Source organism: Salmo salar, chromosome ssa14 (genome assembly GCF_905237065.1).
Source record: "Salmo salar chromosome ssa14, Ssal_v3.1, whole genome shotgun sequence".
NCBI lineage: Eukaryota > Metazoa > Chordata > Actinopteri > Salmoniformes > Salmonidae > Salmo > Salmo salar.
Window position 1 is genome coordinate 23,480,804 of NC_059455.1, and position 14,171 is coordinate 23,494,974.

General features: G+C 41.1%; 1 protein-coding gene and 4 non-coding genes across 8 annotated transcripts in view; 1 reads left to right on the plus strand and 4 right to left on the minus strand.

The window, feature by feature from the left end:
- Positions 1-14,171, minus strand: part of LOC106569088 (sodium- and chloride-dependent glycine transporter 1) — an 87,589-nt gene that overhangs the window by 40,418 nt on the left and 33,000 nt on the right. The window lies entirely within an intron of this gene.
- On the plus strand, positions 4,340-4,412 carry trnav-aac (transfer RNA valine (anticodon AAC)). The gene has a single exon. It is a non-coding gene; the product is annotated as a tRNA-Val (tRNA).
- Positions 5,964-6,036, minus strand: trnav-aac (transfer RNA valine (anticodon AAC)). Its single transcript has one exon. It is a non-coding gene; the product is annotated as a tRNA-Val (tRNA).
- Positions 7,707-7,779, minus strand: trnav-cac (transfer RNA valine (anticodon CAC)). The gene has a single exon. It is a non-coding gene; the product is annotated as a tRNA-Val (tRNA).
- Positions 8,665-8,737, minus strand: trnav-aac (transfer RNA valine (anticodon AAC)). Its single transcript has one exon. It is a non-coding gene; the product is annotated as a tRNA-Val (tRNA).

Genomic DNA, 14,171 nt, shown 5'->3' on the forward strand with positions numbered 1-14,171 from the left:
AGTGTGCAGCGTTTTTATCCCCTACAACTCCAGCATCTGCAAAAGAGTACCTGGATGTGCGTATGTTCTTCAGCATTTCTACAATTCCAGAAATATACATGAAAAGTGGGCTAATAATTTCTTATTCCATGAGGAGGAATGAAATTGCTTAGCTAGGCGACAGCACACTTTCTGCATGCTCTTTCGTAGTAAACGTCTGCAGACGAGCAAGTGTGTAGGATAGCGGAATAAATTACACCCATGCAGAGCTCCTCTGGGCTTCCATATGAGGCTCAGGCAGCCACAAGCCTGGCGGTGGGGGATTCTGACACTGTAGGTCATTAGAAACTCCACAGGGTCCGCAGCCAACTCCTATTAGTCAGCCACCAGAGAGCCTGTACACCACAGAATAGGTCAGATTTAATGAGGATTTTGCACTGCGCTATTTTGCCTGCCGCTTATCAATAGTTGAAAGGAGAGTGTTGTGGAGAGGGTGACTACGACCATGAAAAGAGACAAGATTACTATAAAAGCCAGTTGACATGTTGGGGAACTTGTTTTCCTAATTGCCCTATTATGTCCAATTAAACATCACAGATGCCATGCTCTGTAATTGCCCGGATCTGTTAAATGTTTTAATTTTTTCCCCCTTTACAACTACTGCTGGAGTGTAAATTCAAATCATTGAAACTAACATTCCCACATAAGGATTTGTCATTAAAAAGTCAGATCCAATGGCATAGTCCCTTGGGAAGAGAGCAAGAGCGTGATAGTTCAATCTCCAGACTCCACAGTGACAGACAGATCTCCCAGGACAGATGATGGGGGTCAACCGGTTAACCTTTTCCTGGCACCTCCCTACTGGGCGTCAATCATACCCAGGTCATACCTTGCCCATCGCACACAACCCTGCTGCTAAGAATATATAGGCTAACCCCCAAACGAGACAGGGAGACGGGGACCTTCCTCAGAACTCACCACCACACTCCTCACACTAATGACACTGAATATGGTAGTGGCGAGGGGCAGGGTGAGGGAGGCCATTGGGACAGGACAACTTCCGACTAAGGCATGCAAGAATTTAGAAAGGGTCGTCTGGCTGTGCACAGCCCATCAATGAGGTGGCCCGGCAGCCTGAGAAAAGCCCAGTTGCTATGGAGCAGGGGTAGGCCACAGTCCTGCCAGAGAGTGAGAAAGGAGAGAGAAAGAGAGAGAACACGAGAGAGGGAAGGGGGCGTAGCATTGGGAGTTCCATTTCAAATCTAAACTTGCAGTTTTTATTTCCTACTACGCTCCTATCAGAGAGTAGATCTCACCCATTTCAAGCATTTGAGTTGAGTTCTCTAGCACATCAAATCTGCAAGCATTTTTTTGCCAAGGATATTCTTATACTTCTTGAAGCTACTGTTAAAGCTACTGTTTTATCAGCAATAAGATAGAAAATGTCCCTATTACACAACATTACAATCTAATAGAAATAAAACTAAAACAAGCCTTAAAGTGGCACAGAATGCTCCCATGTTTGAAATGAGCTGCCTTTGGGACGCTTTCCTATTCAGAGCACGCTGCCTCTATTGACAAGCCAAACAAGGGGCTCCAGTGTGGGCTAAATTACTACTGCTGACCAAACATGTCACTTTCGCAACTTACTGCCCTTCTGGATGTGCCGTTTCCAAATCCTATTCTCACTCAGTTGGTATTCAGACTAGAGATACCAACACAGACACGCACGCACACACATATTTACAAATATTGCAAAGGCAAGCTCCAACAAACATGACTTATCCCAACGCTTGACACACAAAGCTTTTTGCTGAAATAATAGGAAGACACATAAAAAAGCCATTTGTCATTGACCTTATTCTGTTTTGGGTCATCTAATTTCTTTGGGCGGTCTTGAGAGGAGGAAACAGAGTCCGTGAAACAGTCATGCCCTCATATTGCAGGCAAGACAAATGTAATAGCTATGTTTTATTTTGAATTGGCAGCGTCAAAATATCAGTGCTAACGTAGAGGGACAAGCTACTCAGAGAATTTCCAATGTACAGAGCATTCAGAATGTATTCAGACCCCTTACCTTTTTCCACATTTGGTTATGTTACAGCCTTATTAAAAAACTGATTAAATTGTTATTTTTCCTCATCAATCTGTACACAGTACCCCATAATTACAAAGCAAAAACAGCTTTAGACATTTTTGCAAATGTATTAAATATAAAAAACTGAAATATCACACAAGAATTCAGATCCTTTACTCAGTACTTTATTGAAGCACTTTTGGCAGTGATTACGGCCTTGAGTCTTCTTGGGTATGATGCTAAAACCTTGGCTCACCTGTATTTGGGGAGTTTCTCCCATTCTTCTCTGCAGATCCTCTCAAGCTCTGTCAGGTTGGATGGGGAGCGTCGCTGCACAGCTATTTTCAGGTCTCTCCAGAGATGTTCAATCGGGTTCAAGTCAGGGCTCTGGCAGGGCCACTCAAGGACATTCAGAGACTTATCCCAAAGCCACTCCTGTGTTGTCTTGGCTGTGTGCTTAGGGTCATTGTCCTGTCGGAAGGTGAACCTTCACCCCAGTCTGAGGTCCTGAGTGCTCTGGAGCAGGTTTCCATCAAGGATCTCTCTGTACTTTGCTCCATTCATCTTTCTCTCAATCCTGACATCCCCACAGCATGATGCTGCCACCACCATGCTTCATCGTAGAGATGGTGCCAGGTTTCCTCCAGACGTGACTCTTGGCATTCAGGCCAAAGAGTTCAATCTTGGTTTCATCAGACCAGAGAATCCTGTTTCTCAAGGTCTGAGTCGTTTAGGTGTCTTTTGGCAAACTCCAAGTGGGCTGTCATGTGCCTTTTACTGAGGAGTGGCTTCCGTCTGCCCACTTTACCATAAAGACCTGATTGGTGGAGTGCTGCAGAGATGGTTGTCCTTCTGGAAGGTTCTCCCATCTCCACAGAGGAACTCTGGAACTCATTCAGAGTGACCATCGGGTTCTTGGTCACCTCCCTGGCCAAGGCCCTTCTCCCCCGATTGCTCATTTTTGCCGGGCGGCCAGCTCTGGTCTTGGTGGTTCCAAACTTCATCCATTTAAGAATGATGGAGGTCACTGTGTTCTTGGGGACCTTCAAAGCTGCATAAAATGTTTTGGTACTCTTGTCCAGACCTGTGCCTCGACACAATCCTGTCTCAGAGCTCTATGGACAATTCCTTCGACCTCATGGCTTGGTTTTTGCTCTGACATGCTCTGTGAACTGTGGGACCTTATATAGACAGATGTTTGCCTTTCCAAATCATGTCCAATCAATTGAATGTAACACAGGTGAACTTCAATCCAGTTGTAGAAGCATCTCAAGGATGATCAATGAAAACAGGATGCACCTGAGCTCAATTTCGAATCTCATAGCAAAGGGTCTGAATACTTAGGTAAATAAGGGATTTCTGTTTATTTTTAATACATTTACAATAATGTCATTATGGGGGTATTGGGTATTGTGTTTAGAATGATGAGGGAAAAAATAATTTAATCAATTTTAGAATAAGGCTGTAATGTAACAAAATGTGGAAAAAATTAAGGGGTCTGAAAAGTATCTAGCCTGCATAGCTACAGTGCATTCGGAAAGTATTCAGACCCCTTACTTTTTTCCACATTTTGTTACGTTACAGCCTTATTCTGAAAACGGATTAAGTCAAATAAAATCTATCTACACACAATACCCCATAATGACAAAGCGATAACATATCATTTTTAATTCATAAAAAAAGATTTAAAAAATACCTTATTTACATACGTTTTCAGACCCTTTGCTATGAGTCTGGAAATTGAGCTCAGGTCCATCCTGTTTCCATTGATCATCCTTGAGATGTTTCTACAACTTGATTGGAGTCCACCTGTGGTAAATTCAATGGATTGGTCATGATTTGAAAAGGCACACACCTGTCTGTCTATATAAGGTTCCACAGTTGACAGTGCATGTCAGAGCATAAACTAAGCCATGAGGTGGAAGGAATTGTCCCTAGAGCTCCGAGACAGGATTGTGTCGAGGCACAGACGTGGGGAAGGGTACCGATACATTTCTGCAGCATTGAAGGTACCCAAGAACACAGTGGCTTCCATCATTCTTAAAAGGAAGAAGTTTGGAACCACCAAGACTCTTCCAAGAGCCGGCTGCTCAGCCAACCCATCCCTACGGTGAATCAGCCCTTATTCAGGAGTTATTCACACGATAATTCCCGGGATCTCAAGCCTTATTGCTTAGTTAATGGACTAAGTCATTTCTGACTTCAATTGGTTCTGAGAGCGATAAATGCCCCACCCACCCACCCACCCAGCCAAAGTGACACACTTTGTATGCTACTCATGCAGTTTCCGTAGTGTAGCGGTTATCACGTTCGCCTAACACGCGAAAGGTCCCCGGTTCGAGACCGGGCGGAAACACATTTTAACAAATTAGATAGTACACCTATTCACTTAGGGCTCGATCCCAATTTAGGAATTCATGCTTTTCCTACGCACTTCTCAGTATTTGCTATTCAGACTTACCCTTTTAAGTCGGGTAACGCACTCTGCTGGGGTGGCTAGCTTGGGCACTCTGAATAAATTCCTGCTACGTGTGGTCTGAGTTCCATAATGATTCAAATAGGCTACATGTCCCAAATTATTGCAATACTTTAGCTTAATATGATTCACTAATGCTAGCAATCCTCAGGAACAATTCACAAGGATGTGACAGATTAAAGAAAGGTCAACGGAATGAAAGTATGCCAAAATAAATGTATGTGGCTGTTACTGACAGTGGCTCCCGATAGTGGCTAATATTTAACATGATACAAATTGTCAAATAAAACTGGGGAAAGCCCCACAGTGGAGGTGTCATAATACCCATAAAACCTAGCGGTCAAACAGGGAAATGGTTCCAACCATTTTTCCACCATTCATTTTTCCCATATGGGATTTTAGAAACACTTAAAATAATACATTTGTAGTTCTTTATGATAGCCACATTAGCAGTTAATTAGCATTTAATTTTGGGGGGGTAAATACAGGCGAATATTTTTTATAAAAGTCACCTTGTCCGAGAGAGAATTACACGGTTACCATGCCAGGGTAAGCCAACAAGAAACACAGGCCTTTTTTAACTGTTTTTAAAATCCCCTGTGGGGAATATGAATGGTGGAAAAACGATTGGAACCATTTCCCTGTTCGACCGCTAGTTCTTATGGGTATTATGACTCCTACTGTGGTACTCTATTTGGGATATTATGGGCGGTAGACTTGTGGGCATTCCTAACATTTTCCATGACTTCCACTTGTTTTCTTGTAGTTTCTGTAGTGTAGTGGTTATCATGTTCGCCTCACACGCGAAAGGTCCCCGGTTCGCCTGTATTTACCCCCCCAAAATTAAATGCTAATTAACTGCTAATGTGGCTATCATAAAGAACTACAAATGTATTATTTTAAGTGTTTCTAAAATCCCATATGGGAAAAATGAATGGTGGAAAAATGGTTGGAACCATTTCCCTGTTTGACCGCTAGGTTTTATGGGTATTATGACACCTCCACTGTGGGGCTTTCCCCAGTTTTATTTGACAATTTGTATCATGTTAAATATTAGCCACTATCGGGAGCCACTGTCAGTAACAGCCACATACATTTATTTTGGCATACTTTCATTCCGTTGACCTTTCTTTAATCTGTCACATCCTTGTGAATTGTTCCTGAGGGTTGCTAGCATTAGTGAATCATATTAAGCTAAAGTATTGCAATAATTTGGGACATGTAGCCTATTTGAATCATTATGGAACTCAGACCACACGTAGCAGGAATTTATTCAGAGCGCCCAAGCTAGCCACCCCAGCAGAGTGCGTTACGCGACTTAAAAGGGTAAGTCTGAATAGCAAATACTGAGAAGTGCGTAGGAAAAGCATGAATTCCTAAATTGGGATCGAGCCCTAAGTGAATAGGTGTACTATCTAATTTGTTAAAATGTGTTTCCGCCCGGTCTCGAACCGGGGACCTTTCGCGTGTTAGGCGAACGTGATAACCGCTACACTACGGAAACTGCATGAGTAGCATACTAAGGGTGTGACTTTGGCTGGGTGGGTTGGTGGGTGGGGCATTTATCGCTCTCAGAACCAATTGAAGTCAGAAATGACTTAGTCCATTAACTAAGCAATAAGGCTTGAGATCCCGGGAATTATCGCGTGAATAACTCCTGAATAAGGGCTGATTCACCGTAGGGATGGTTTGGCTGAGCAGCCGGCTCTTGGAAGAGTCTTGGTGGTTCCAAACTTCTTCCTTTTAAGAATGATGGAAGCCACTGTGTTCTTGGGTACCTTCAATGCTGCAGAAATGTATCGGTACCCTTCCCCACGTCTGTGCCTCGACACAATCCTGTCTCGGAGCTCTAGGGACAATTCCTTCCACCTCATGGCTTAGTTTATGCTCTGACATGCACTGTCAACTGTGGAACCTTATATAGACAGACAGGTGTGTGCCTTTTCAAATCATGACCAATCCATTGAATTTACCACAGGTGGACTCCAATCAAGTTGTAGAAACATCTCAAGGATGATCAATGGAAACAGGATGGACCTGAGCTCAATTTCCAGCCTCATAGCAAAGGGTCTGAAAACGTATGTAAATAAGGTATTTTTTAAATCTTTTTTTATGCATTAAAAATGATATGTTATCGCTTTGTCATTATGGGGTATTGTGTGTAGATAGATTTTATTTGACTTAATCCGTTTTCAGAATAAGGCTGTAACGTAACAAAATGTGGAAAAAAGTAAGGGGTCTGAATACTTTCCGAATGCACTGTAGCTATGCAGGCTAGATACTTTTCCTTTGCTAGCCAGCCAACTAAATCTATCACACAATCACATCAAGCAGCTGAAATGACAGAAAACTGTCTGCACTTTTGTTTGTTTTACCTAGGATTATATTGCCATTTCTTTGGATATATCCATTATAATGAACCTGATAAATGAATTTGCCTGGCTCAGAGAAGCTGTCATTCTGGTCACATTCATACACATCGCACGGTGGAGGTCACCAAAAAAACGGCAACATTGATCCACAGGTTGGAGAGGCAGACAGCAAGGTTTAGACAAACCTCAACTGTTTCAAACCATATGCTAGCCTAGGGGCATTGGGAAATATTGTCTAGACCAGTGATATTTAAAGTCGGGGTCGGGGGGACTGCAGTGGGGATATATATATTCATTATTTAGGAACAAAAAATTATGAGTACAGATTATTGTACGAGACAATATAGAAACGTTTTTGAGAAAGTTAATTAGAAAAAAAGTATTTGATTGGGTAATTGAAGGTTATTTGTTGATGTAAAAAAAAATGTAACGTACCGATTTTAAAGTTGTATTTGGGGTGGGATCACAAGAAATGATTGCAAAAAAATGGGGACCCCAGAAATTCTGGAGGAAAAAATGGTGTCCCTGCTGAAAAGGTTTGAATACCATTGGTCTAGACACATTTTTCCAGGGGAGATGAAGTTTATAAATTGATGTCTAAAATGTCTAAGACTGGTCTATTCATGTATTCTGTAGGCCTATGTATTTGTTTAGTTTTTTTTCACTCATCACTATCTGCCTCTGGTTATTGAAAGACATGTCTAAGACTGGTCTATTCATGTATTCTGCAGGCTTATGTATTTGTTTCGTTTTTTTCAGTTATGACCCTGTTTCTGTCATCACTATCTGTTTTGTTAAAATTTGTTTCCGCCCGGTTTCGAACCGGGGACCTTTCGCGTGTGAGGCAAACGTGATAACCACTACACTACAGAAACTACAAGAAAATGAGTGGAAGTCATGGAAAATGTTAGGAATGCCCACAAGTCTACCGCCCATAATATCCCAAATAGAGTACCACAGTAGGAGTCATAATACCCATAAGAACTAGCGGTCGAACAGGGAAATGGTTCCAATCGTTTTTCCACCATTCATATTCCCCACAGGGGATTTTAAAAACAGTTAAAAAAGGCCTGTGTTTCTTGTTGGCTTACCCTGGCATGGTAACCGTGTAATTCTCTCTCGGACAAGGTGACTTTTATAAAAAATATTCGCCTGTATTTACCCCCCCAAAATTAAATGCTAATTAACTGCTAATGTGGCTATCATAAAGAACTACAAATGTATTATTTTAAGTGTTTCTAAAATCCCATATGGGAAAAATGAATGGTGGAAAAATGGTTGGAACCATTTCCCTGTTTGACCGCTAGGTTTTATGGGTATTATGACACCTCCACTGTGGGGCTTTCCCCAGTTTTATTTGACAATTTGTATCATGTTAAATATTAGCCACTATCGGGAGCCACTGTCAGTAACAGCCACATACATTTATTTTGGCATACTTTCATTCCGTTGACCTTTCTTTAATCTGTCACATCCTTGTGAATTGTTCCTGAGGGTTGCTAGCATTAGTGAATCATATTAAGCTAAAGTATTGCAATAATTTGGGACATGTAGCCTATTTGAATCATTATGGAACTCAGACCACACGTAGCAGGAATTTATTCAGAGCGCCCAAGCTAGCCACCCCAGCAGAGTGCGTTACGCGACTTAAAAGGGTAAGTCTGAATAGCAAATACTGAGAAGTGCGTAGGAAAAGCATGAATTCCCAAATTGGGATCGAGCCCTAAGTGAATAGGTGTACTATCTAATTTGTTAAAATGTGTTTCCGCCCGGTCTCGAACCGGGGACCTTTCGCGTGTTAGGCGAACGTGATAACCGCTACACTACGGAAACTGCATGAGTAGCATACTAAGGGTGTGACTTTGGCTGGGTGGGTTGGTGGGTGGGGCATTTATCGCTCTCAGAACCAATTGAAGTCAGAAATGACTTAGTCCATTAACTAAGCAATAAGGCTTGAGATCCCGGGAATTATCGTGTGAATAACTCCTGAATAAGGGCTGATTCACCGTAGGGATGGTTTGGCTGAGCAGCCGGCTCTTGGAAGAGTCTTGGTGGTTCCAAACTTCTTCCTTTTAAGAATGATGGAAGCCACTGTGTTCTTGGGTACCTTCAATGCTGCAGAAATGTATCGGTACCCTTCCCCACGTCTGTGCCTCGACACAATCCTGTCTCGGAGCTCTAGGGACAATTCCTTCCACCTCATGGCTTAGTTTATGCTCTGACATGCACTGTCAACTGTGGAACCTTATATAGACAGACAGGTGTGTGCCTTTTCAAATCATGACCAATCCATTGAATTTACCACAGGTGGACTCCAATCAAGTTGTAGAAACATCTCAAGGATGATCAATGGAAACAGGATGGACCTGAGCTCAATTTCCAGCCTCATAGCAAAGGGTCTGAAAACGTATGTAAATAAGGTATTTTTTAAATCTTTTTTTATGCATTAAAAATGATATGTTATCGCTTTGTCATTATGGGGTATTGTGTGTAGATAGATTTTATTTGACTTAATCCGTTTTCAGAATAAGGCTGTAACGTAACAAAATGTGGAAAAAAGTAAGGGGTCTGAATACTTTCCGAATGCACTGTAGCTATGCAGGCTAGATACTTTTCCTTTGCTAGCCAGCCAACTAAATCTATCACACAATCACATCAAGCAGCTGAAATGACAGAAAACTGTCTGCACTTTTGTTTGTTTTACCTAGGATTATATTGCCATTTCTTTGGATATATCCATTATAATGAACCTGATAAATGAATTTGCCTGGCTCAGAGAAGCTGTCATTCTGGTCACATTCATACACATCGCACGGTGGAGGTCACCAAAAAACGGCAACATTGATCCACAGGTTGGAGAGGCAGACAGCAAGGTTTAGACAAACCTCAACTGTTTAAAACCATATGCTAGCCTAGGGGCATTGGGAAATATTGTCTAGACCAGTGATATTTAAAGTCGGGGTCGGGGGGACTGCAGTGGGGATATATATATTCATTATTTAGGAACAAAAAATTATGAGTACAGATTATTGTACGAGACAATATAGAAACGTTTTTGAGAAAGTTAATTAGAAAAAAGTATTTGATTGGGTAATTGAAGGTTATTTGTTGATGTAAAAAAAAATGTAACGTACCGATTTTAAAGTTGTATTTGGGGTGGGATCACAAGAAATGATTGCAAAAAAATGGGGACCCCAGAAATTCTGGAGGAAAAAATGGTGTCCATGCTGAAAAGGTTTGAATACCATTGGTCTAGACACATTTTTCCAGGGGAGATGAAGTTTATAAATTGATGTCTAAAATGTCTAAGACTGGTCTATTCATGTATTCTGTAGGCCTATGTATTTGTTTAGTTTTTTTTCACTCATCACTATCTGCCTCTGGTTATTGAAAGACATGTCTAAGACTGGTCTATTCATGTATTCTGTAGGCCTATGTATTTGTTTAGTTTTTTTTCACTTATCACTATCTGCCTCTGGTTATTGAAAGACATGTCTAAGACTGGTCTATTCATGTATTCTGCAGGCTTATGTATTTGTTTCGTTTTTTTCAGTTATGACCCTGTTTCTGTCATCACTATCTGTTTTGTTAAAATTTGTTTCCGCCCGGTTTCGAACCGGGGACCTTTCGCGTGTGAGGCAAACGTGATACTTTCTGAAGGCACTGTATTGTTGCATAAGCAGAATCAGATTTACTTGGATACTCCATGGTTCATGTTTCCTATGAGTGGTTGGATTTTTAGCTACCCTTGCGCACAAAGTAGGAATCAATCTTATGTTCCTTCTCCTCATTTGATTTCTTTTAGTTGATACCGATCTGCCAAAAGTAACAATTGCCTAACTATCAGGCTCAAAATGAGTACTGAGTGTGGGCCTCTAGAACATCTCACTGTAACGTCCACAATACGATCACAGAACACATTTTAATATCAGGTGTAGACCGGGTCACGGGATGCGTTTAGCAGTCATTCAACTTTATTGCAGAGACCTCTGTTAATTGGTATGACATGTCGTTTTTTTCCCATCTAGTCTTCTTTAGTGATAGATGTAGCATCCAGTGCAGTGCTCAAGAAATGTCCAGCTCACTCGTGGAAATGCTAATGTTTGGTCCTATTAAATCCGCCTGCATAAAGATCTCTGTCCCTTATTGCAATTAACTTAATATCTCATCACCTCTGATTAGGTTCCCAAGTAAGTGATGGGGTGTGCGAAGGCTTGGCACATGGAAAACTTGGATAACCCTCAATTTACTCCACAGTTCAGACCAGGAAACAGAAAAGTGACAGCAAGTAGCTCTGGAGAATCTCTCAGGCTGGATGGACTACATAACATGGAGGACAGAAACCAAAGACAGTTAAAAAAAAAATAAAATGGCCCTTTTTTGGCGCAACTGACAGCCTTTGTCTGGGCAACAAAAGGACAAATTCATTGGTCGGAAAACAACTTCCTGAGCATTTCTTCCCGTTTGAAGTGTGACGTTTGCTTAGCCTGGCAGCATTCAGGGACACAGGAGAGCAATCTCTAACGCTTGGGTTAACCTGAAGTTTCCATGATAATTTCTCCCCTCCGTTATTTAGCTGGAAGGGCCCCAGCTGTTAATTCTTTATAAATAGCGTGTAGCTCAGATCCCCTCCAGGGAGAATGGGGCTCAGTTGAGTAGCTTGGGAAAAATTGGGCTGGAAAAAGCACACAACATACACAATTTGACAAACATATGGGATCATTGCTGGACATTAAAGTGAGTTATATGTGACTTGAGTTCGCCTCACGTGGATTCAACAACGAGCAAATTAGAAGAGCAGCAGCAATCGTAGTTGAGCTGAAATACTATGAGAAGTGACAGAGGTATGCAGGGAAAAAAACTAAATTCCCCAATTTTTTGGAGGTGGAATAAGTTACCAAAAGTTAGAAAATCTCATATTTGACTTGTAGCCTACATACACAGCAAATACTTCTGGAGTAACAATGAATTTACTTAAATCATTCAAATAGAATCAAAATCATCATAATTTGAATGTGTTGTTATCAGCCCATTGTGCTAATGTATCTGGTATTTCATTCTTCCTTGATACTTTCATAATCTTAAAATTAAATAAACTAATATATAAGAGGGGAAAAACTTCAAAAGAGGAAAAATTTGGTGCAATGGCAAGGTTGAAGGCCTTGTCTCTAGATAGGTCAACACAACTGGTCCAGGGTGGTTGTAGGATTCTAGGTCCTATTTGGAATTATGTCAGAGTTCCAGTAACCAGATACAATGTAACATAGCTTAGTGAACATGTGAATAATCAACAACAAAAAATATATACAATATATATACTCATTCCAGGATTTTCTTTATTTTTACGATTGTCTACATTGTAGAATAATAGTTAATACATCAAAACTATGAAATAACATATGGAATCATGTAGTGTGTTAAACAAATCAAAATATATTTTATATTTGAGATTCCTGGAATGTATGTCAATTAACAGGTGTGGCTTGTTAAAAGGTAATTTGTGGAATATCTTTCCTTCTTAATGCGTTTGAGACAATAAGTTGTGTTGTGACAAGGAAGGGGTGGTATACAGAAGATAACCCTATTTGGTAAAATACCAAGTCCATATTATGGCAAGAACAGCTCAAATAAACAAAGAGAAACGATAGTCCATCATTACTTTAAGACATGAAGGTCAGTCAATGCGGAAAATGTCAAGAATTTTGAAAGTTTCTTCAAGTGCAGTCGCAAAAACCATCAAACGCTATGATGAAACTGGCTCTCCTGAGGACCGCCACAGGAAAGGAAGACCCAGAATTATCTCTGCTGCAGAGGATAAGTTCATTAGAGTTACCAGCATCAGAAATTGCAGCCCAAATAAATGCTTCACAGAGATCAAGTAACAGACACATCTCAACATCAACTGTTCAGAGGAGACTGCGTGAATCAGGCCTTCATGGTCGATTTGCTGCAAAGAAACCATTACTAAAGGGCACTAATAAGAAGAAGAGACTTGCTTGGGCCAAGAAACACGGAAAATGCACATTAGACTGGTGGAAATCTGTCCTTTGGTCTGTTGAGGACAAATGTGAGATTTTTGGTTGCAACAGCAGTGTCTTTGTGAGACGCAGAGTAGATGAACAGATGATCTCCCCATTTGTGGTTCCCACCGTGAAGGATGGAGGAGGAGGTGTGATCACTGTCTGTGATTTATTTAGAATTCAAGGCACACTTAACCAGCATGGCTACCACAGCATTCTGCAGCGATACACCATCCCATCTGGTTCGCGCTTAGGCAGACTATCATTTGTTTTCCAACAGGACAATGACCCAACATACTTCCAGGCTGTGTAAGGGCTATTTGACCAAGAATGAGAGTGATGGAGTGCTGCATCAGATGACCTGGCCTCCACAATCACCCGACCTCAACCAAATTGAGATGGTTTGGGATGAGTTGGACCGCAGAGTGAAGGAAAAGCAACCAACAAGTGCTCAGCATATGTGGGAACTCCTTCAATACCGTTGGAAAAGCATTCCAGGTGAAGCTGGTTGAGAAAATGCCAAGAGTGTGCAAAGCTGTCATTGCTACTTTGAATAATTTCAAATATAATTAGATTTTTTAAACACTTTTTTGGTTACTACATGATTCCATATGTGTTATTTCATAGTTATGATGTCTACACTATTATTCTACAATGTAGAAAATCGTTTTTTTTTTAATTAAAAATGAGTAGGTTTTCTAAAGCTTTTGACCGGTAGTGCACGTTTTCAAAGCTAAACATTATTTGAAATGGTGGGGGAATTTGAGATGCTTTTGGTGAGCCTTGGACATTGAAGGAATCAAAGTGATAACTAATGTGAAGGCGGGTGTTCCTGTGTGGGAGCCCTGAGAACAGCAGACCCCCTTTATCCCATGCCTATATCTCCCATTCACTAGACAAGGGGCAGAGCAGGTTGAGTTCAAGCGCAACAAATTACCTAAATATGGGGTGAAAAGCCTTTGAAAGACCTGAAATGGACTGTTGAAAATAATAATAATAAAAGAGATGAGAAGATTTAAGAGGCCCGTTGAGGGAACACCAATGCTCAATAGCTGTCCATAATTTTACAAACTCGCCAGCGGACGAAAGTGGGTCTCTTTTTAACTTTGTTTATCCTTTCTTTGGAGGGGGCTGCCATTAAACAGAAGGGAGAGGAAGAAAAGTTGGAAAAACGTCATTTTCAGCCTGAGTGGTTTCTTCAAATGAAATCTAAAGGCCAAAACTCAAAGGGTTCTTTGGTTGGGGGA